This window comes from Rousettus aegyptiacus, unplaced genomic scaffold, assembly GCF_014176215.1.
Source record: "Rousettus aegyptiacus isolate mRouAeg1 unplaced genomic scaffold, mRouAeg1.p scaffold_m13_p_1, whole genome shotgun sequence".
Taxonomy (NCBI): domain Eukaryota; kingdom Metazoa; phylum Chordata; class Mammalia; order Chiroptera; family Pteropodidae; genus Rousettus; species Rousettus aegyptiacus.
The window spans coordinates 69,428,322-69,452,498 of NW_023416284.1; the positions used below are offsets into that span (position 1 = coordinate 69,428,322).

The 24,177-nt window shown below is 33.4% G+C and overlaps 1 protein-coding gene across 3 annotated transcripts in view; it reads right to left on the bottom strand.

Annotated features, from left to right (window-relative positions):
- Nucleotides 1-24,177, bottom strand: part of CDKAL1 (CDK5 regulatory subunit associated protein 1 like 1) — a 626,461-nt gene that overhangs the window by 580,981 nt on the left and 21,303 nt on the right. The gene's annotated exons all lie outside the window — the stretch shown is intronic.

Sequence of the window (24,177 nt, forward strand, 5' to 3'; positions counted from 1 at the left end):
ATACCATTTAAAATGCTAACAGAAATGGAGCTGAGTTTGAACTTTTCACTACTTTATTTACAAACAGTGGATACTACAATATTATTATATACACTAAATTCTATGAAGGAAGTGAGAGCATCTGAATCTTATTTATCTTTGTATCACCAGGGCCCAGGATAGTGCCCTCCACACAACAGAACTCATATACTTGTTTGTTGCCCAAATGTCACAATTACTTAAAGTAAAACTAAAATATAAAATAGAGCATTAGATTTTAACCTACTAATATTAAAAAAATTTCTGTTCATTCTTTAAGGCTTAATTCAAACTTCATTGTCTCTATGAAGCTTTCCCAAGTCTTGAAGCTAAAGTCATTACTAATTTCCTCTATCAGAAATCTTCATTCATATGCCAATAAGAGTATATCACCTTGACCTCAATTACTATTCATTAATTAAACATTTACTTAGTGCCTCCTATAAGCTGGCAACTATTCTAGGCCCTGGACAACAGAACAGTATCACATGAGACTCCTGCTCTCAAAGAACTTAACATTCTAGTGGAAAACAGATAATGAGCAAATTAATACATCAGGCAGTGATCATTACTCATAGGACATAAAGGTTTAAAGACAGTGAGGAAAGGATGCTATTTTATAAAGGTGTTAGGGAAGGACTCTCGGACAAGATAACATTTGAGCAAAGACCTAAAATATGGGAACACAAGTGTATACCTGGAAGAACAACTTTTCAGGCAGAAAGTAAAGCTACTGCGAGCACATGCTTGGTTTCTTCAAAGAACAGCAAGAAAATTAGGGTAACAGTGGTAGTAGGAGATGAAGCTCGAGAAGAGGGGGTTCAGCTTATCTAATCCTCACAAGTCATAATAAAAATTCTTGCTCTCAATGTGGCTATTTACATAAAAATTAACTTAAATAAAATTTAAAATTCTGTTTCTCAGTTGCACTAACCATATTTCAAGTGCTTCCCAGCCACATATGGCCAATTGCTGCCATAGTAGACAGTGCAAAACAGAACATTTCTATCCTTGCAAAACGTTCTACTGGACAGCACTGTGAAATGTGAGCAGAAGACTGAGATAATCTGGCTTAGGTATTCAAATGATCTCTGACTTCTATATGGAAAATAGCTTGTGGGTGTGGGGGGAAGCAGAGAGATAAATCAGGCTACTATTAGAATTTAGACAAGATGATGCTGGCTTAGGCCTAAGCAGAAATGATAAAAATAGTAGGATTCTTGGTATGTTTTAAAAGTAGAGCCAGGATCTGCAGTTAGATTCAATGTGGGATGTAGAAACAAGAGTAGTTATCCTTGACTCCAAAATTTTTGGCCCAAGCAACTAAAAAAATGCAGATTCCTTTTACTGAGAAAGGAAGACCATGGAGGAGCAGATTTGAGGGAGACCAGAAATGTTAGACATGTTAAATAGACATGTCTACTAAAGATCCAAATTCACATGATATATAGGCATAGAGTCCAGGGTTCAAATGAGATTAGATCTGGAAAAATATATTTGGGAAGTATCAACCTATAGAGAGTATTTAAAAGCTGTGTAGCTCTATAAAATTCCACATGAGTGAGTACAGGTGGAGAAGTAAAACAAAGAAGTGCCTTGCGGGCACTGCAACACTTAAATTGAACAATGAGGAGGAACCAGCAAAGATGACTGCAGGAAGAGTCAGTAAAATGGGGAAGAAAATAACTAAGAGGGAGTGGTGGTATATTTAAGTAGGGGTCCTCGGTCCCTGGGCAGCAGACTGTTTTGGGTCCACGGCCCGTTAGGTACCAGGCCTCACAGCAGGAGGTGAGGGGCCGGTGTGCAACTGAAGCTTCACCTGTATTTGTAGTTGCTCCCCAATGCGGCATCATCACCACCTCAGCTCCACTTCACTTCATCAAGCATTAGCTTCTCATAGGCGCACCAGTCCCTAATACCAAAAGGGCTGGGGGCTGCTGGTGTATGGGAAGCCTAGTGAAAATATTTCAAGAAGAGTGATCAGTATGTCAAAGGCTAACAGATAAAGACTATAAACAATCAGACATGACAGTTGCATTTGGCCATACAGAGGTCACTGGTGAATAAGACAAGAGTATTTTTAGTAAAGGTACCTGACTGAAGTAAAGTGGAGACAGAAAGAGAAGCGGCAGGTATAAACAACTGCTTATGAGGAGTTTTACCACAAAAAGAAGAATGGAATGGAATAGCTGGAGAGGAATATGTCAAGGAAGGAGATTATTTAAAATGGGATATATCACCACATGACTGATGATAGGAGTGATCCAGTAAAGGGGGAAAATAATCTAACAAATAAAGGAGAAAACTGTAGGAGGAATACAGGGTAGATGGGTTGAGTGCAAAAGTGATAAAGTTGGCCTCAGATGGGAGCATGGACCATTCATGGAGTGCAATGAAGGGATCACAGAACATGTACAGGAAGTAAATTCATGCAGGCAGGTAGATTTGGTATTGGGGGTACATAGATATTCTCTTTTGATGGTTCTAAATGTCTATATGCTTTCATTAGATTGACAGCTTTTCAGAGGAATGAGCTGTTTTAGTCATCTTTATATTCCTAGCACCAGCAAGCTGGCATGCATTAAATTATTCAAGAGTTCTATTGAACAAATACATTTTTAGAACTACCTAACTACCCAGGGACCTCAGTTTCAGCCTTAACTTATACAAGACTTACCTATCAGTTCTGCACTATGAACACGCAACATTTCACAGGAGAAAGGCGTCACAGCTATCACCACCCACAGGCCACACACCTCCTTCCCCATAGTGCTGCTGTACTCAGATGGGGATGGGAGGATTGTGTCCAGCCTACACGTGTAGGAAGTACTTTCTTCCTATTGGGTTAAAATCCCGAAATGGCAACTGTTCACTTTTATTTTGAGCGACTCCCTAGGACATTGGTCTGTTTACTCTTTCTTCTAATATAAAAATGTCACTTTGCCTTTAAGCATACTATAGAGTGCCTTCTCCACTTAAAGCAAACCCCTCTCTTGCTTGGTATTTCCCTCCTAGCCTCCCATACTCACAAACACTACAGATTCTTGATTAGAAAAAGCCTTTAGAAACTGTACAGATTCTTAAAATAAGAATGAGACTGGAAACTAAATATATAAAATGCAATTCAAGTCCCTGAGCCCCTAAGAGTAAGGATGTTGAAAACAAACCAAACATGAAATATGAGCAGCAATATCAGAGGGGAAAAAAAGGGAAACCTGCAGAATACTGTCTACATTACCAATGTTCATTAAAGGAACAAAGTGATACCCTCTAATCTGGATATATCTGGGCTGTTTCCTATACTTACTTCCCTAGTTTAAAGCAGTATTTTTAATAAAATAAATTTAGGCTTATTAAATGTTAAAACTAGACAAAGGTTTAAATAATTTTTAGTTTCTCAAAAATTTTGTGAGTAAAAATTGTTGAGAGGAATCATTCTCTGCAAGAAACATGCTGAAACTAATTAGAGGGGGGAGATTTTACTAACAAAAGTGTCTGATTAGATAAGATAATGCAAGATAATCTATTATATCTATTGTAACAATACCATTCACACCACTATAGCTAAGACTCTTAGCATTTCCATTATAAAAACCTGTTTTTCAACTCTACCACCTGCCATCCACTAAAAAAAAAAAAAAAAAAAAAAATTCTCTCAGAACATTTAAGTCAAGTGTTGATCCTGGAAATATTCTACCACAACTACTAAATGTTCTGTTCTTTAGATGATCACGCAAGTATTTCAAGGGTGTACTTTGTCTTTCCACACTGCACAGACTGATTTCAAATATAAAAGTTTTAATCTGCAAGCAAAGAGCACAGAAACATTCATTCCAGAAATACATCAATATGTACTGGAGGTCAATTTGATAAAATCTTAACCATTAGAACACTCTCACACCCAAAATATGAGTTACAGATATTTATGAAACTGAGTACATCAATCATGATAAATGTCCTTCATTTAACTAAAGGGGGAAAAAAAATCAAACAAGGTAATATCAAACATAGAAATGTGAAAATGAAGAAACAAGTACCAATAAAAAAAAAAAGAAAAAAGAAAAAAGCTAAATTCATGACAAGGAAAAGCCGTATGCAATGGTGACGGTATAGCAAGAAAAAGCTGGGCTAAAATACAGCCTATCCACTCTCTCCAAGAGGTATTAACTAGCTACTAACAAATGCCCAAATGTAAGGGACAGTTTATTTTTCCCAAAAAAGTATTACTCAGAAAAGAAGGAATTGTTTCATATTTCTAATAAAGTCTTACTACCCAGAGTTCCTACTCCCTTCATTTCTTTATTTTGACAGAGAATGACTTGGAGAAGACACTCTACTGAGCGACAGGATCTCTGAAAGCCTAAAGAAGTCATCCTAATCAGTCACCTGAAATCAGCAAAAATGGCTGCAATGAGATTTAATCCTGATATAACTCCCACAGATATAACCTCACACTGGCAAGTACTGGGTTTCAATGTAAATAAGCCTTTCAAAGATTAATTTTTAAAGCATTATAAAAAGTGGTTATACCATACAGATCAACATCTATGTCTCTACAAGAGGAAAGAAAAAACCAACTGCTCTTTAATTATGAGAACAGGAACCTGGGAGAAAATTTCCAGGGACCACATCATAGATAGATTCAAAATATGTTGGTTTTCAAACAAGTCAAACAGAAGTGAAGTCTAGAAAACTCTGTCAACTCAAAAAGAAATTCTAGAGAGGGGAAAAACCCTAGTGTTGAAGATTCCCTTGAAGAGTTTACATAAAATTGCTTCATGAAAAGCCAGGGGAGAAAAGTAACATTTTAAAATTATTTCATATAATGCAATTTTAAATATGTATGTATAACTGAACTAAACATAAGGCTATATGACAATTTCATCTTCAGTCCTAAAGTTTATATATTCCAGTTTGTCAAAACACTTTATTCAATCTTCTCATTGGGAAAATGGGGACATCACCTTATATTGGGATCATCCATATCCACCACTTGCAATAACTAAAAATTTAAACGCAAGAACTAAATCTTTTCATTTAAATTATTTCCCTCAGCACATAGCATTATACCTCACAGATATGCTGAAGAGTTAAGCAACATGTTAAAATTCATATATATGAACGTGTCTCTGTAAAATCTTATTTAAAAAACAAAAGTATTTTATCAATTACATACATAAAGAAAATACTTCCTCCTCAAAAAACAATTATTATTTTGCTATATGTCTATTTTTCAAAATATATTTATCTATATAGCTATACATATCTTAAAAGGGGAAAGGGACTGGGCTTTCCATAGCTGAGGTTCTCAAGAGAGCTTTGCTGTATTTCTCCAAAAAGATTTAGCATTCATTTTTGAAAACCATGCTTAATCCTAAACATAAAGTTAATATATGTATAGTGCTCAGAAAAATGCTTAACACCTAGTAAAAGTTAAGTACATCTTGAATATTACCATGAATTGCTAGACCAAAACCTAGGATGTTAGAGGTTGTGACATTATTTACTGATTTTTATTTATTGCAAAAGGCAAAACCTGCAATTTTGAGATATTTATTATAAATCATAGATAAAATAATACCAAAACTGGGGATTGTACTTTAATGGCACTTTGTACTGGCTGTAACTCTTCGCTGCTCCAACCTGAAGGCTGCTAAAGCAGTCCTCATTATTGTCTCTGTCACACTACTTGGATCTAATACCGACACTTCATGAGAAACAGCATTAAAAATGAAGGTTAATGAAATTTGCGATACATTAAGGGTTTAACATAATGTATAAAATTTTTCTTCAAATATTTACCTAAACTCTAACAAAAAGAATTATATTTGGTTTGCCCAAAACATTAGCTTCACACCTTTCAAGTCTTAATAAGATGAATGCTTTATAAGAATAAAGGGCAGAGCTTCATCTGTGTCCCCCACAGCATGTAGCTCAGTATATTTTACAAAGTAAGTATACACTTAAGCAGGCTCTATGAAAATGACTCCATATAAAATTCAAAGAATTATAAGGCTTCTTACTAATCAAATACAGGAAGCATATCTTATGAGTTAGTATATGGAAAAAATACTGCTTTACAAAAGAATTGTGTATTTAAAACAACCTTCACCAAAAAGAGGGTATACGGTATATTTGTTGAAATATAAAGGTGTGTAATTTTTCCAAATGACAGTATAGTACAATAAAATGGAAGTCTGACTGCAAAAAGCATATAATAACTCCATTTAAGGTTTTCACAACATCCAATGTTACAAGTTAGTAAGAAGCAAGGTGATCTACTGCTTCAAGAGGTGACACTGAGGTTCTGAAGGCTGAGCTGCAAAAACATCTGGGCTTCTCCTGGGAAAATAACATTATTTACAATGAAAAAAGTAAAGGAAGAAAAAGTGTCAATGAAACTGACCTAACCATCAGTTAAGGAGAGAGACACAGGGCTAATAGCTCAGCAATAAAAAGATAAAATACTATCTAGAATGCTTAGAAAGGTGATAACCATAAACAGCTATGTTATAACCTGGAGAGGGGAGTTAGATAATAAAAAATAAAGGAACAGGATCTTTAAAGACCAAACAGAAATCAGAAGGATGAAGGGGCAGAAGTAACGGTGAAGGCCTAAGTCAGGAAAGCAACTTGCAGGCCCACATGGTCAAGGAGTGCAAACAACAGTGATCCCTTGAATGATAAATGGATGCATTCTGAGCCCATTCCAAACTTATGAGTATCGCAAGTGAAAGAGACATGTAAAAAGCTCTACTGAGTTCACTCAGTAACCAAATAACTAGAATCTGTACTCCAGCCTTCTTATAGTTGATTCTTATGTACATTACTTTTAATTCTCATAACTCTATAAAACTGATGTTATTCTTATAACAAACTACTAAATGTCATTGACTTTCTGGGTGCTTGAAAATAACTGAAACCGTGAACACCAAATTCCCAAAGGACCTAGTGCAGGTGTGTCCAATCTTTCTGAGTACAAGGACCTTCCCCGCCCCACATGGTGATATAATACTTTCAATTACCAATGACTAAGAAAACACATACATACAATCTGAGACCTTCCCTATAATAAATTTGGTGAGTCTCTCACCCCCAAGGTCTACAGACAACTAGTTGAGAAACACCAATCTATTTTATATATAGGCTTGAATAAGCACAACATTGGTCGTATGATTAGCTTTGTTGAGGCTTAATGTACTCTTTCTATTACTCCCACAGATTTCAAACTGTAAGTAGTTCCTTCCTAAATACACTCCCCTGCACCAAAAAAAAACAACCAAAAATCCCTATAATTTCAAGACCTATTTCATGAATTACGCAAGTCATAAAAGTAAGTCCTAATCATTACATCTGTTTGGATAGTATCAATCCTTACTAACCCTCCCAATACTCACCCAGCATCACCACTAGGATCAAGGAAAAGACTGTGGTTAGGTATGGGGAATTGTGGCCAACAGTGAAGTGATTAAAAGTGTGGGCTCTGAACGCAACCTGCCGGGATAAGAAGCCCAGCTCCACCCCTAATACCTATATGATTTTGGTCCAGTCCTTCAACCTTTCGGTGCCTCAGCATCCTCATGTGCGAAACAAAGATTAAAAAGGAAAAACACATTTAATTATACCAGTCAAAGCCAGTCTAGACTGGTATAATTCTAAACAGAAAGATGGGCATTGCATTAGTATAAGCACTTTGAAAAACTTAACTTTGCATATGCAGCCAGTGTAAAGGGAATCTAAACTAAGCCATTGCACTTTCTTTCCTACCCAATGCCTCTTTTCCACTGACCTTTTATATTTTTCTTCTTGGTTCATATTTTAGCTTATCAAAATCAACAATAAACAATACTTAGTCCTGAGGAAAAGATTAGAATTCTAGAACACAAGATAGCTTCTTTTTGGCAAACATCAAGTCCTTTATCGGATGTCAAGACTTCCACCAAATATGTCTCTCGCAGAGAGCTAAGTAAACAGATAACTACAGAACCCAATATGATAATGCATGTAAAGCACTTAGCACAGGAGCTAGCACTCCATAAATGTGAGCTGTCATTAATTCTATTAACAATACTGAAAAAGCATTACTCGACATCTCAGCTTTAAGGTAAAAATAAATTTGTCTGGTTGCTAGTGTACACAATTTATACATGCAACAACCTAAATGAACCTCAAAAAATATTCTGAATGAAAGAAGCCAGACACAAAAGGGTACTTAGTATATGATTCTGCTTATATGACCCCCATGAATAAGTGGAAATAGAACAGAGAGTGGCTGCTGCGGGGGGGGCAGTGGGGGGAGGATAAACTGGAAAATGGTACAACAAAATTTTCTGGGGAGATGGAAATATTCTCTATCTTCTTCAGGTGGTGGTATATCGGTGTACAAAATGGAGGAAAATTCACTTAACTAAATAAACATGTAAGACCTGTACATTTAATTAGATATAAATCACACCTAAATTTTAAAATTTTAAAAAAGCAAATGCAACTGTATATACTCTGTAATTTAGAGTGGGAATGTTATACATGGGCAATTTAAGAGAGAGAAAATTAAAATAATTACTTGAGAAATATGGACTCAAGGACTTACAAGTTATGGTCCAGGGAAACAAATATATGTATTTATTCTTTTTATAAAAACTACATCTAAGAATAAAACCTTTTCCATATGCATCTTATTTACATCTCTCTTGTCTCTCTTAGTTGGGACCATTGGCTAATTCTTCCAGTCATCTCAGACAGTCTGTAGTCTGTGCTTACACCACGATACTGATAGAGTTAACAACAAAAAAAAAAAGACTATGAATACTCAATCAAAAAAGCAATGTTTTTATTAAATAGACCAGCAGCTGTGTGAGCAGAGACTTGTAAATGCATCTGTTCTATGGGATTTTCTGTTTAATTCAATTTGTTCAAATCAGAGCAGCAGGCCCTAGAACTATGGACTAGACAAGGAAATAGTTTTGCTAAATAGAATCCTTCATTAAAATGGTGTTTCTTAGAATAGAACTATACCTATTCACTCATTCACTCATTCATGCAACAAGCACTTACTGAGCACCTATTCCATCCCAGCCATTGTGTGTGGTGCTGGGAACACAAAGATGAAGCATAGCCTGGTAGAGGTGACAGACATATGAACAGATGGTTGTAACACACTGGCAGGTTCAATATACACACAGGCCTGGGGTAGTACTATGAAAGCACAGAGGAGGGGAAGATTTCCTTTGAAGGCTGAAGCTATTCTGGAGTGAACAGGCAGAAAGGGAGAATGAAAGTATATTTCCACCTAATCCCCACTCCATATATGAGTAAGCTTCAGTTGTATCAGTACTCTTTTATTCTGAATCTGGGTAAGGGGTGGTATATAGCTGTTCCTTATCTTATTCTTTTAGTCCTTTTCTCTGCCAAACATTTCCTAATAAAAAAATTTAATGCAATCCACCAAGTAGTGCCTGTAGACTTTGAAAACCTGCATCACCAGCAGTTCCTTCTTCCACAACAGATAACTTAAGAGTTGCCAGGGTCAGCTCATCAGAAATGAAGGCAATGGGGAAAAGAGACAGGCCTAGGCATTCTCATGACAGCGGCATATGAAGCCCAAACAGGCACAATGGAGTAGGCCCAAGACATCAAATATACTGTAAAATTAAGAAACAAAACAGATGTGAACACATTCCAACTTCATTTTATATACACACAGAAAAAAAAATCAGAATATATACCTTTGCCATGGAAAAAAAGTTTATCACAACTAACTCCATTCATTCTGATCACTATTCTCTCAACGTTTATTGAACGCCAATCTCTGGAGTGCAATTGAGAGACAGACTACAATAAGGATGAGAAAAGATACACTGCAAGGTATATGACAGGGAACATGTGGAAACCTTTACCATCTTCACAGGTCACACCAACAAACCTTGGAAATTCTGCAAAATACATATGGGAAAGAAATCAAATAAATTCTTAAAATATATTTTAATTATTAAAAATAATTTTAATGCACATCATAATACTTGATATCAAAGGGTATGAGATTTTGGGTAATGATGGAACACTGATTATTCTCCTATTCCATAAATAAGCAATCACATCATCTCGCTAGTACCTTCTAATAGGGAAAAAAAGAAAAAATCCTGGAACTTATGTAGAAGTTCAAGGTGCCACTATCATGTTGAAATAATACTGTCTTAAACCAAACTAACTGATGGGAATGTGCTGGAGCCTTTAAGCAAAAGCAATCTTCTCATGACTGGAGTAACAGGTAATATGTTTACATGTATAATATAACTCAGTTACTTATTATTTTACTGTTCTTATACATATCAAATTATCAGTCTTCAAATCAATATTTTCAAATTTCTATTTTTCCATCCTAAAAATCTTTAATATAAAATAAACCATACATATACACATGTACACACACATATATAGCTAAGTGAATTTAAGGTAATTTTAAGGTTAATATTTTAATTGACTTTCCTCTTCCTCCTCTAATCCTACTGTAAATCAATAAGCTTATAAGAATAATGCTGCTACTTACACACTGGTGTCCTTCTTATGCTTGAAATTTTAAAGGTAAGGGACAAGACAGATTTGTGACGTTTTGATAGAGTATATTGCCATGGGAATGACTGGCTTATTCCTTATGAAGCACCATTATTACCTTATTGCAAACGAAAAAAAGAAAAGGATGATTTCTGAGGATCCAACTCAGAGAAAAATTAATAGCTAGGGGGGAAAAAATCCAAAATCTAAATAGACAATTTGGAAAATATTGCCATGTCAAGTACTATATTGAAATGTGTTCAAAGAGTTTTTAAAAGCTTGACCTCCAAAATAGGAACCACGTCATCAAAAAGGAAGATATACTGTTAATGTGAAGGTAAACTATTCAAATAGCATGGCCTTGTGATTTCTAAATAAACACAGTATAGCCTCAATCCTGACAGACTCTGAGCAAAATCCTATAGCTACAATATAAAATTAAGTCCACATCATACTTTTCCCTTTCTAAAAGCAGCCTGCTTTTTTTCACCTTTTTTTTTCTTTTCTTTTCTTTTTTTTTTTTTTTTGTGCTCCTGTTTATACAGCTTATCCCTTATCACACTGACAAGACTGGGAACCACAGCAGATGGTCCCCCCAGACATAATTCTAACAGGTTTTTTGTGCAAACAAAAGATAAAGAAGGCTACAGCAATGATTTACTGATATCTAAAGTTGAAAACTGACAAAACACAAACTGCTTTTTTCTTACTGTTTGAACTGTTTATCCTTTAAACTACTAAGATAGATATGACCAAAATTAAATATGATTTTAAAACTACAAAACCAAATACTCAGTTTTAACCACCACTAAGTTTTGTGTTTCAGTTACCAAAATGTCCTAAATCACATTTTTTAAAAATACCATCCACCATTCTTTTTGTACCACCAAGAGTAAAATATTTGTAAATTGATCTTATAAATCCTACTTATTTGTTATGTTTTAAACTAAACTACTCATCTGGATTTTTCTCAAGCAAGGAAAATGCATTTGAACTGAAAACTCCAAAATATTTTCTCCAAGAAGAACTAAAGAACCAAATCTGGAATCTTGGTTGTAGGGCTAAAGTCTATTTCTATTTCAAAATTATCTACCACGTGAATATAACACAAAACCAAATGAAATATGTCCCCAAGATTACTCATTCTTTGAGATTAAAGTTTTCACACCATAAAACAAGCTCCCTCATGACGATCTAATTGCAAAGAACACTGTTTATATGGTATATCTGAAAATCCAGCAAGAGCCTCAAATGATAATATATAATGAAACTGACAAGCATCTGAAATAAACTATCCAGACATCAAGCAAAAATATACCAGACAGACCCACAGGGCTTTTTTAATGTAGGTCACAATTGTCAGACCATAACAAAAATGTGGTGACCCCTGATAAAAATTAACCTTGATTATATGTAATCATGCACATATTTTGCTCTTAGTAATCAGCCCCCTGAAGTAAGTCCATAAAGCTGTAAGAAGTGGATACCACAGTCCACTGTGAAATATTTTTCACCAAAGAAAATGTCTGCCTGTCATATTTGTATCAATGGAGGTATATAGGATTAGCTTCCATCAAAACAGCCCAAGACCTCTGAGACTCCACAGTACTGCTTACTTCCTGAGAGATCTCATTACTTTAACAAAATGTACTCTATTGTATGTTTGCACAGATGTCTAAGACACCATAAAAACCTACACATGCACACTTAAACTCCTTAATATTTCTATAGGTATAACATGGCTGCTTTTTCACAGGAAAATTACAAAAGCAAGCAAATTAAAATCAGATCAGGAGTAAAAGGCCCAATCACATAATTTCTGATGTATACTCTTTTTGTAGAAATCACTCACCAATCTCTGAGTGGGGGAGACATCGAATTAAAATGCTGATTTTCCAATTAATCCAAGCTAATGTATCCTTTCATGAAACCTTATATAAGGACAAAAATTCCCCATGCAGCAAAAAAAAGTTAGTATATTCATATGATATAGGCATTTTACCTACAACTAGTTAATTCAAGTAGTGACACCCTAATAGTAACCAAGCCAGCACTGTAAATTTGAACCAGCAGCTAGTTACACTGCCTTCCACAGGCACGAAAGAGATAAGTTTAATTTTGCCAGCCGGCCAGCCAGCCAGCCAGCCAGCTATCACACATGAGAACTGAAAACAGGACCAAGTGAGAGACTATGCTCGAATCAGTGCAAATCCATTACTACTGGAAGAGCAGTGGGTCAAAAAGTTCATCTCTACCGGGCAAACATCATTCAGTGGAAACGATAGGTGTTTCCTGTACAACATTTCCAAGTTCAATCTAAATCCACTGCACCATGGGTAAAGCAATATTTTCCTGATCCAAGGGATGTCCAAGATTCAGGAAACTACAAATATATTAAGTACAATCTTACAATTGTTATTTGATGGTCTATATTCTAAGGCAAGTATCATATATATTTCTGAACAAAAAATAAATTGTCGGACATAGAAAACTCTAATTTTGAATTGTATTAACAACAGTATGGCATTTATTATAACTCTAAGACAAAATATAAAGCATCATGCTGATGTAAGAGATATAATTTAAAATAAATGCAGCATATTTTCTTTAAATACATATTAGGTTTACTTCCATCTGCCATCTTTTTAGAGAAAAAAACTCCCTAGAGCTGAAATATGTTTGCTAATAAATATAACGAGATTTTTCTTTGAAATTAAACTGTAAAAGTGTTATGAAAACTGTCTTGATTACATACGGCACCAATCACATACTATTCTCATTATGGTCACTATACACATATTTTTAATACATAAATAACAAACATTGACAAGTAAGGTAAAATAGTAACAACATTAAAATCCACAATGGAATATTTCGATTTGGAAAAGCAGATCTCATATACTTTTTTTAAAGGCAAACAGGAAATGGGCAACAATGAGTTGTGCAACATGGTCCTTAAAATCCTGAACTTACTAAATGTCAACATATTAGTAGGAGACTCTGGCTACAAGCTAATTTAATACTTAAATGTTAATATAATTTCCCCATTACTACATCTGCCATGAATGTCTTTTTAACCAGTAAAAGTAAGCTTAGAAAATGGTATGCAAGAAAGAAAAATGCTCCAGCAATATTTTTGTTACATAGTCATAAATATACACTATTTCCAAACCTAGTTTATTAAAAATTACTACTATACTTTCAAATATTAGTGATTATTTGAGCAGAAATAAAGTGAGAAATTAGTAATAAAGAGAAAAAGAAAATGAAAAAATCTAAAATTAATATAGATGAAGTAGGCTATTATCTTGTCAGGCATAAATATATAAAAACAGTGTAATTTTATTTAAAACATGTAAAGACTAAATTCTAAAATAATTAATTTCTTTAGTGAGTCACAAAAATAGAACTGGATAAATCTTGTTACAAATACTGCAATGTGGACCCATACATATAATAAATAAAGTATAAGAAAGCACTCAACATTTCTATGTAAACTGCTTCTGAAGGATTATTATGGAATGCACACACTGGCTCAACTTAAAGTGTTCAGGTTTTAAACATTAATTTACTTTGACTATGTGCATGTCAAAATGAAAGATTGCTGTCTGGATCCAGACATGCCATATTAATATTGAACACAGGCATTCACTTCAGGTCAGTAGTCACTCCAAGTCTACTTCAGCAGGTGGTAAAAGTAATGTACTCATTAAAATGTATGTGTTACAAGGTTATCTCCACCAAACAGCTCTCAAATAGCAGTAACCTTGAAACTTAAGCATTAGATGTGCTAGAACCAACCTCTAATTGTCACAGGTCTAGAGAAAATTGAACTTATTCTCGCTACCTGATAACCAATAAATTTAGTTGCTTTCACCAGTATCTTGGGAATAGTCAGAGTTTTAAATTCTGTGGAGCTAACCTGGCTGCTTCCCACATAGTTAAATGCTCTTGAACCAACCTACACAGACTAGAATGTCATCTTAGGTCTAGAAGCCAAAAGTGAGATTTTTCATTTTGGATGCCTCGCTGCATTGCTTAAGTAAAATTTTACTCCTTTTATTTTTATTAACACTATTCAAATTATTTTCCCCTTTTCCAAGATAAATTTCAAGCATAGCAGCATGAGTAACTACCCCCCAAAATTTAAATACCTTTTTTTAGTTTTCAATATCAAGAAAAAATCTTTTGCATTTATATCTGATACACCTAAACTTAAACAAGATCCTTCTCTAGCTCAGTCGTTCACTTCTCTCACTCCCAAGTCACCCAATAATTTCCACTAACAGAAAATTCACTTCATTTTAAAAACATTTTTAACTATATAAACTATGTTCGTTGACTCATTTATAAATGAAAGCAGACGGGTCTCCAAAATTTGTAATTAATCATTTCACGCTTCTTCACTTTGTCATTATCCACCCAATTACTAGATAAGGGAAGGACCGAGAGAAGGACAGGTCAACAGAAATAGGGAAATTGGGGCCTCCTTACGAGGATAAGACCATCCGTATCTGTCTTGTTTAGTGCTAAATACATAGTACCACAGGCACATGACAAATATTTAATGAATAAATGAACTTATGAAGAACCAGAGAATACTGTAGCTCAACTCATTCATTTTATATATAAGTAAACTGAGGTTCAGAAAGATTAAATGGTTTGGATAAGATCACAAGCCAAGTTGGTCAACCTTACACAGAATCTAATTCAATAGATGCTGCTTTAATATCAAGCTTTTTCTAATTCTCCTGCCTATAGTACTTATTCTTTAAGCTCAATACAATCTTCTCTCTACAGATTTACATAGGTTCCCCCCTTATAGAAATATACCTGGAAAGCAGTCCTTTCCCAATCAGGAGGCTAATGTTTCTATAAATTCCCATAGCAAGAGAATATATTCTAGGAGGAATTTTTTTTTTTTGATTTTGAGAAAGAAGTGATGTTTTAATAACAAAAGATAAAAAAAAATGCCGTTAATAATTAACTCCTTAAGAAATTTGTTTCAAGGAAAGGGAAGATTGGAAAAATAAATAAATAAATATCTGGGCATGCAAACTAAAAGGCACTGAAATCACTGATAGTTCCTTAATTGTCAAAAAAGAAAACTTAAAGAACAAAATAAAACAGGAATGATGCATTAAAATAAATATTTGTTACAATTTTGGAACTGTGTGTTGTATATATGTTTTTAAATAATGTGAATGTTGTTTATACTTATATATTAATAACATATTAACAATCCAATTAGCAATATAATTAAATACTGTACAGTCCGTAGTTATATACTTTCAAAAGTTTTAAGAGGAACTCAGTGTGTCCTGGAAAATGTAGATGTTCATTTAATGACAGATAAAGCCAAAAATGTCTTGATTCTCTAGGAGGATTTTAAGATCTAATGGAAAGGTAAGATACGGAGATCAAAGGTAGAAAAAGAATCCATGGAAGCCCCAACCAATGTATTTTAAATTTACTATAATATTCTGTAGTACTAAAAGAAAATATCAAAAGACAGGACTAAAAGTGACATTTTACTTTTTCAGTTTATAATGATGACTGCTGAACTTTTAAGGGTCTCTAAAATAGTCAAGATTTCACTTCCACAATTTCATTCAAATGTGAGAAAGTTCTTTTCACTTGCAACAGATAAAATGCTTTCTAGAAGCTTTCACTGTACCCAAATATTTATAAACCCAATCGATTCCTTTCTTACTGTAACAGACTCCCACTATCTGGGGTCTTGCAAGGTTCCAGGAACCCTCCAACAAAAAACTCAGCTTCCTCATAGCTTTCAGATAAAAGATGTAAGTACCAGGACCCAGAAGTATCTTTTCTCTGCTGAAAGGTTAAAACCTCTACATATGACCTATCGGCCATTTTTCTTCCTTTTTAGTTCCCAACCCTCAATTTCCTCTTATCTAAATTATCTCAAAAAGGTAAGACTTAACTATATGAAAGAAAAAATTCTAATGATCCTGAAAGACTATATAAAAGTAAATTTAATACAACCTACTAGACTTCACACAAAGGGAAATCACACAGGAAATGGGAAAAGAATCTTCAAACTGGGTGGCTACTTTCATATTCAGATTAAAGATTTTTCCATCCTCCATAACATCTTTAAGTTTAAAAAAGCATAGCACCAGAGTTAAGTATTCCAGTGGCTGGCAGTCAATGCAAATTAGTATGACATGTTTAGACTTATCAGGTGATCCATGACTTACACCAATAATGAAAGCTAACTCCAAATGCTCTTGACCAAAGTAAAAGCATTTCTTTGGCAGGTGGCAGAAAGAATGATGAGTCAGGAAGAAATACTCAACACTGGCCAGATGCCTTAAGGTATCACCAGTAAGAACAGGAAAATTAAAAGAACCAATTGAGGAAACTAACAAAGAACAATGTACCTATTTTATTCAGTCATTTTAAACAAGAAATCCATACTTAAGCGCCCATGAATCACAGCATTTGCTAAGCATCAATAAGGCCATTTACTATGCTCAAGCTCATAAAGGGTCTCAAAATTTTATAAAAGACTACTTGAACTCGAAAAATGCTAAATTTAATTCTTTGAGGTAAGAATCATCACTGTTTTACACTGAATATTACAAAGAATAGCAACATAATCTGTATATACTCTGTAAAATAATTCAGTTAATTTTACTCATTTCTCAATAAATGAAATAAACACTGGTATAAATTCATTCAACAAACACAATGCTTATTATAGGCCAAATATGGTAGTAGGTACTATGAATACAAGAAATTGGGCTATCTCTGTACCCAAGTTCAGTCTAATAGGAGAAAAATATATGTAAAATAATTCCAATAGTCTAATAAGTGCTACGAGTAGTGCTAAACTCAGTCATAGTGATATGTTAAGGAAGAACCTAATCTGAGGTGTGTTAGGGGACAAGGAGGAGTGGAATTAGAAAAGTTCGAGAAGGATTTCACACCTGACATTTCTTAATATAGTGCTTCACCACTTTCAAAGTTAGACAATATGAGTGAATAAATATGACCTATCCCTCACACTTAGGTCCCTCATAGTTCTGGAACAGTCAAAATAGGTTATTCTAGAGATGAGATTTTTAAAAGCTGTAAAAAGATAATAAGTTCACTAATAATCACTATCATCTCTGAAGAAAGACCTCAAATCTTCCAACTCCTAATCTCTTATTCCTTCTAAATAAATTACTCCAGTCTGCCTCACTAGTTCCCCAAAGAAGCCATTTATTATGTTACTTTAATATCCTATTTTGCCTCATTTTCTAATTAACACTCACCAACAAAAAAAGATGTGCAAGAAACAAACACATAAAACTAAAAGACATTTAAATAGATTAAAATGTATTAAACACGTTTATATCAAATTCCATTAAGTTACCAGTTCATTTCATAGACTCAAACCTAAAACATTTATATATAATGGTGTTTTCCTTATTAACACTTAATATTAGCTAACATCTCTCAACCATCTATTATTTTTCACAACTCTGTATGTAACCCATTTTAGAGACAAAGAATCACAGGCTCAGGGAGGTTTGAGAAACATGTTTTCAGTTATACCAAGTATACTAATTTAAAAATTACCTCAATTTTTTCAGACATTTGATTTGATTGGAGTCTTTCAGTTCAAGATGAGACCCAACAAAGGGAGACAACATTCTCAAGACAAAGCTAAAGGAGCATTACACTCTCAGATGAAGGGCTAAATATAAAAAGAAAAAAATCCCTCCTAGTATAAATATTTACTGTAGAAAAGATAAAAATATAATTTATAAGAAGTTTCTGTGGATGAAGAATAATAAATGAATCAAGTCACATAAACTGTTTTCCTTCTATGAAAACTTTAACAAATTTTTAAAAATATTTTAGTTCTCTCAGGTGTTAGGCCTTGGTTGTCCTTACCCCATCCTCATCATAAGATCTTGAAATTCTCGACCACATATAGTATTCTCCTCCCATGGGGATTTTTAGACACATAATCAAGTTTACAGAAGAAAAAAAAAATGGGTGTAATAAAATGACTGACTTCTTAAAAACTGTCTATTCTGTCTATTCCTCATTCTTGTGATATTTTCTCATTGACGTTTAAAAAGAAAAAATCAAAAAATAAGCCCTTGCTTAATAAAACCAATGACCCAACTCTCTTTCCTAATTAAAAGCTGACAGTATTTGGAAGACTAACAATTTTCAATGAATGTTCAGATGTAACAGTCTTATTAAAATTATGTCTATTTTATAATTTCCTCTTTTACTAATGCATGCTTAAAGAAACTGATTCTAAAATACACTTTTTCTTGTTCTTTTCCAGTCCCTGACACAGACTGGTGAGTGGTACTATGGACTAACAAGCAAATTCAACCAACATAGACGACTGAAATTAAAAAGCTATAACATATTAACATATCTAGGCCACACAGAAGGGTCATGAGGTAAGATCATCAGCATAAATTAGCACATTATTATAAGGCATCTAAAGGAGCATTAGATGGAGCCTGCATGATAGATCTTTTTTTCTTAACGAATATATAATGCTGTTTGATTAGATTTCTTTTAATCACGAGTATTATTTGGAGAAAAAATATTGCTTGTATATCACATTTGACTAGTTCAGCTCCTACACTGAGAGTCAAATGTGAAATTACAGAGAGCCTGAGAGTGAGGCAAGCAGGGGAGAGAAGAGGAAACTTGTTGAAAGCATTTTTGGGACACTTGGCTATCTTTCTCAATTTAGTGTCCAGAAATAAGTTGTTTTTAAAGTCATTCTGAGTACATTTTTGCTTTTTATAATTTTTTACAAAAATCTGAAATCATCAAGTCATTTAGGAAAATAAACCTTTTTATTTACCATATCCATAGAATTTTACAACTACAAAAATAGGTAAAATGGCAGATCAGTGCCTTGCTATGTAATTAAAACACTTTTGTAACTCTACAATAAGAATATCCTAAGAGTACGGCCTCTGAAGCATTAAAGTGTCACAATACATTTTTTTCGATTTTTCACACTATTCACAACTCAAAGAACAATTGGTAAATACTGAAAGAAAATGTCTAAATGATAGTCTTTCGCTCCTAGAACAGTTGCTGAATAATCAAATCCTCCTTTAATTATGCATTTTTAAACAGTTAAAATAAATCACATATATATCATATTACCAACATCAACGAAGGCAGCAACAAGGTGAGCATTTAAATATATAAGCACATACACTCATATGAACATAAAAGAAACCACTAAATGCCAAGTATGTCTCCAATTCCCCCAAACTATATACATTTAGTAACTGAGATAGTCACTTCAGAGTTATGAGGATGAGTTTTAAATGGGAAAAGATTTTAAAGATTAGTAACTTAAAAAAAAAAAAGTGATATTTATGGAAAAAAACTGAAATGTACAAGTTAACTTGAAACATTTTCTACTTTGAATAACATAAATAAAAACGGTGGAAATACTCTTGAAATTATCTAAGGTTTCTTCACCTTATCCCTAAAACAAGAGTCAAGCATTTTATATTATTAACAGAAGCATTCTGTGCTTTCTTACTTCTAGTAAAAATCACTGACAAATTCTGCTTATATTGAAAAACAACTCTAGATAGCTTTAAGTGGACATAAAAATATCCTACTTATATTATCTTGCTTGGGTCATAAACTACATTGGTCATAATATGCTCTATGAATGAACAATCAGGAGGTCTTCACATAAATGTATGGGAAATGTATTTGCTACATCCTGCTATATAAATAATCCTCACTTCAAATCAAATTCATATTATCTAATTTTTGCATTTCTCACCTAAAGAAGCTATTCATAAAACTTAGATTTCCCTTTCATCACACCACTGCCAGTAGGAAACTCAAGCAATGAAGGATTTTGCTAAATTTTCAAAGGTATTTTTAACATTCCAGAATGGATAAACCTATGTGGTGTGACCTAAGAGGCACACAAATCATTTCTTTATGGCTGTTATGTTTTAATCACTGGATTGTTTTTAGAGGCTTAAAAAAATTAATGGTTTTTGCTACACAAAAGCAACTATGTTTTCCATGAAACATTAGCTGTCACATTAATACAAGTTTTTATCATTAATTATACTGGATTATACAGGAGTTTATAGCTATGAAATGATTGTTAAATATCTAAAATTCCAAACCATAAAATAAAAATAAAACCTGGTCTTTGTAAACCTTACATGAATTAAAGACCCATTTGAAAAACAGAAAATTAAATGTAAAAAATATAACCTCAATTTAATATATTTGCAGATAAAACATCCAACACATTTTTTTTTGTCAAAAAGCAAATTAAAATATTAAACACAGGTAAACAGTGCCACCTTTTGGTATATTTAAGAACTGAGCTACTAAATTGCACAAAAATAACCCAACAGATGAAAGAAAGCAAGGAATTCAAAAACCATCAGTTTACAAATGAATAACATTGAAGCTTAATGAGTTATTTATTTTTAAATTTAAAATTATTTTCAAAAACTAAAATATTATCTCATATTTATGTTTTCACTTCAATTTCATGAAGTCAAGAGAGAGCATCATTTCATTTCAAAGAAAACAGAGGCTTAGAAAATTTTAATGACTAATCCAAACATCCCTCAGTTGAGCCATTGCTAGCTCAAAACTGCTAGTTTTTAAGTTGCAACATTAATTCCTTAAACATTACATGAGTTAAATCCATAGTTATATCCATAATTATCCTGTTTTTTTTATCCTGTGTTACAAGTAATACACACACTTCTATGTTGCATAAGATTCTGCAAAATAATTCTATTGTTTTATAATGTATTTTCTATACATTTAGCAAGGAAAGATATTTATGTTTAAATTATTACATGAAGAATACACAAATAGTGAATACATTCACATAGCTATTTACATTTCACAAAAGCGAAAACTCTTCATATAATATTCTTCCTATCTATACTAATAGGAAAAAAAATAGCTTGCATTTAAACTAAAAAGGGTTATCTCTTTTTTCCCCCCAGAAAAAAACACCCCTTATTTATAGTTTGCATATAATTTGCAACTTACCTAAATCACAAGAATAAAAAGCTGCTACAAATGAGATGGAAATGATAAGCTTCAAATACTCTCCCTAAAGCTTCTTTGCCTTAATTTGATCTCACATTTAAATGTCTGTATACTATAACATTCTCACAGTTCCTTCATTTTTATAAGCTAGATAACAATTCAGCTGTCACGTGGAAAGAAGAAAATATTCTTAATGATCTGATTATTTGATTCACTTGTTGCTACGAATTTTACTCAAATTGCAGTCATCAAGGAGTTCTTTATAGATTTTAAAATCATAGTTAATAATAATGTCGAATTACACAGCAACTCAATTAAAAATAAAGAAAAAAAGAAGAAAATAGCTAATATGATGTTAGCTAAAATGGTTACTGAAAATACTAAAAGAGAGAAAGCAAAGAGCAAGCCACAAGGATGAACCATAGTACATCTGTGAAACAAAATTCCATGATCAAATGCAATAATCAGACATTAACTCAGAAATGTACTTAGGTGATTAATTAGACTCACTTACTGTTCATAACATATTCAAGAGAAAGCACAGTTTAAGACTTGAAAACTGGTAAACTTAGCTATTTCTAAAAATAATTTAGTGGGAAAGATTGAATATAATGCCAAGAATAAATTTTTGAAGGATTTCATTTCACCCACAGCTCTTTTTTCATCATTATGAGGGCTGGATGGATGCTCACCCTCAAGAGTAAACAACATTCCAGATCTTCTCTAGAGACTCTTAATTTCCTTCCCTTCTTTCAAATGGATGAAAGTCTCATTTTGAAGGCCCTTACTTTTATTTTTCTCTGCTTTATTCCCTGGGTAGAAAGGGAAAAATGAGAAAGTGCCATTCTTATTGCGACACTTACACTATGCTCCCTTACGCATCATTGCAAATAACTCGACATCTGAATACAAGTCACACTCCAAGATCACTGCTCTCTGCAAGTACACAGACATATAGACAAATACATGGAAATATATATAACAAATTTCATTTATTAAGTTTGAAGAAACATCAAAATCTCTAATACTGAATTAAATCCCATTAAATTGAAAGCTATTACTGCTTCCAATTTAATAAGAATGGATTAAATTAGAACTCAGATTCAATACAATTTGTAGTGTCCATGTCAGGAAAAGTGATAGTACGAGGATCTTATCCAAGATCCGTCAAGACTATGCAGACTGGACTTGACAGCCACCTAAATGGGATTCTACTGAAAAACTCAAGGGATTCGCACATGCACAGACATACATGCCACGTTTATTTAACCTTTAGAATACATTTTTTGTTCTTTTACAAAGAATTAAGTTACTTCAATACATTATAGTCAAACACTTTTTTACTTCTTCACCAATGCATACACACACAAAAATACCCGAATTCCTATTTTGTGCCAAGTATTTGTTTAATGATGGTAATAATACCAAACACATTAAACCCTTTAAATATATGCACTCACATTCCATCTTTAGAAAGGACTACTATTGTTGTCTTCATCAAATAAGTGAGAATACTGAAGCACAGAGATACTGTCATTTGCTCAAAGTCATATAACTAATAAATGGCAATATCTGGCTTTACAATCTGGCTTAATATTAATAGCTCACTACAGTCTGCTCTTCATCACTAGTCAACAGTGTCTCTGGTGCCAAAGGTTAAAGATGACTAAGAAGGAACTCACATGCCAAGGGAGAGAACATGTAAAACAGATAAATTACCTAAGATAGCAACTAGCTGTGGTATAATTCTCTCTGTCTCTAACTCGGGGGAAAATAAGCTAAACAGCAACAGTACAGCTTATATAAGAGTTAGGATCTAAAATGATCAGATTAGGTGATGTACAGCAACAAATACTGGAGGAAAAAAAAGCCATTAAATCACCCATATATATTAACCTTAACATATGTTAAGAGGTTTGAGGATTCATGAGCAAATCAAATTGCATTTTATTCAAAAGTTAGTTTTGAGTAAGTGTGAAAGTAATTCATGGTAAAGGTAACAAATATTTGTCCTTAGATTCAAAAACTCTCACCTCGGTCAGCTCCTATGGGCAAAAGGACAAGGACCACATTCTAAGACAAGCACACAGTCACAACAACAGAGCAAGAAAGTTATTAAGCATTAAGTCAATGAACAAATTATTTCATATGTGGTCTCCAGCACACAGATTGCCGCCTGATAGCTGCACAGGACCATGCTGCCTCTGAAAAGGTCAATTTCTTCAATTCTTATATAAATACTAGTAAAAGTTTAAAAAGCAATAAATCATAAAAAATTAAGTGTTAACTACTTTAATAACATCCAATAATTTTATCAGAAGACTATCTGTATCATGAAATTCACTTTTCATGTCTGTAGTGATCAAGTAAGATAATGCTGCCATCTATTGTCCAATAACTAAAAATACATCATTCTTTAAACCAAACCCACTAAAATTTTTAAGGCCAACAGAACCAAAACTAATTTATGCATACAGAAGTCAAAATCTCAAAAAAATGTTTTTCCTCAAAATACAGAAAACAGATTTTTTTATGTAAACCTTTCATGGTAAT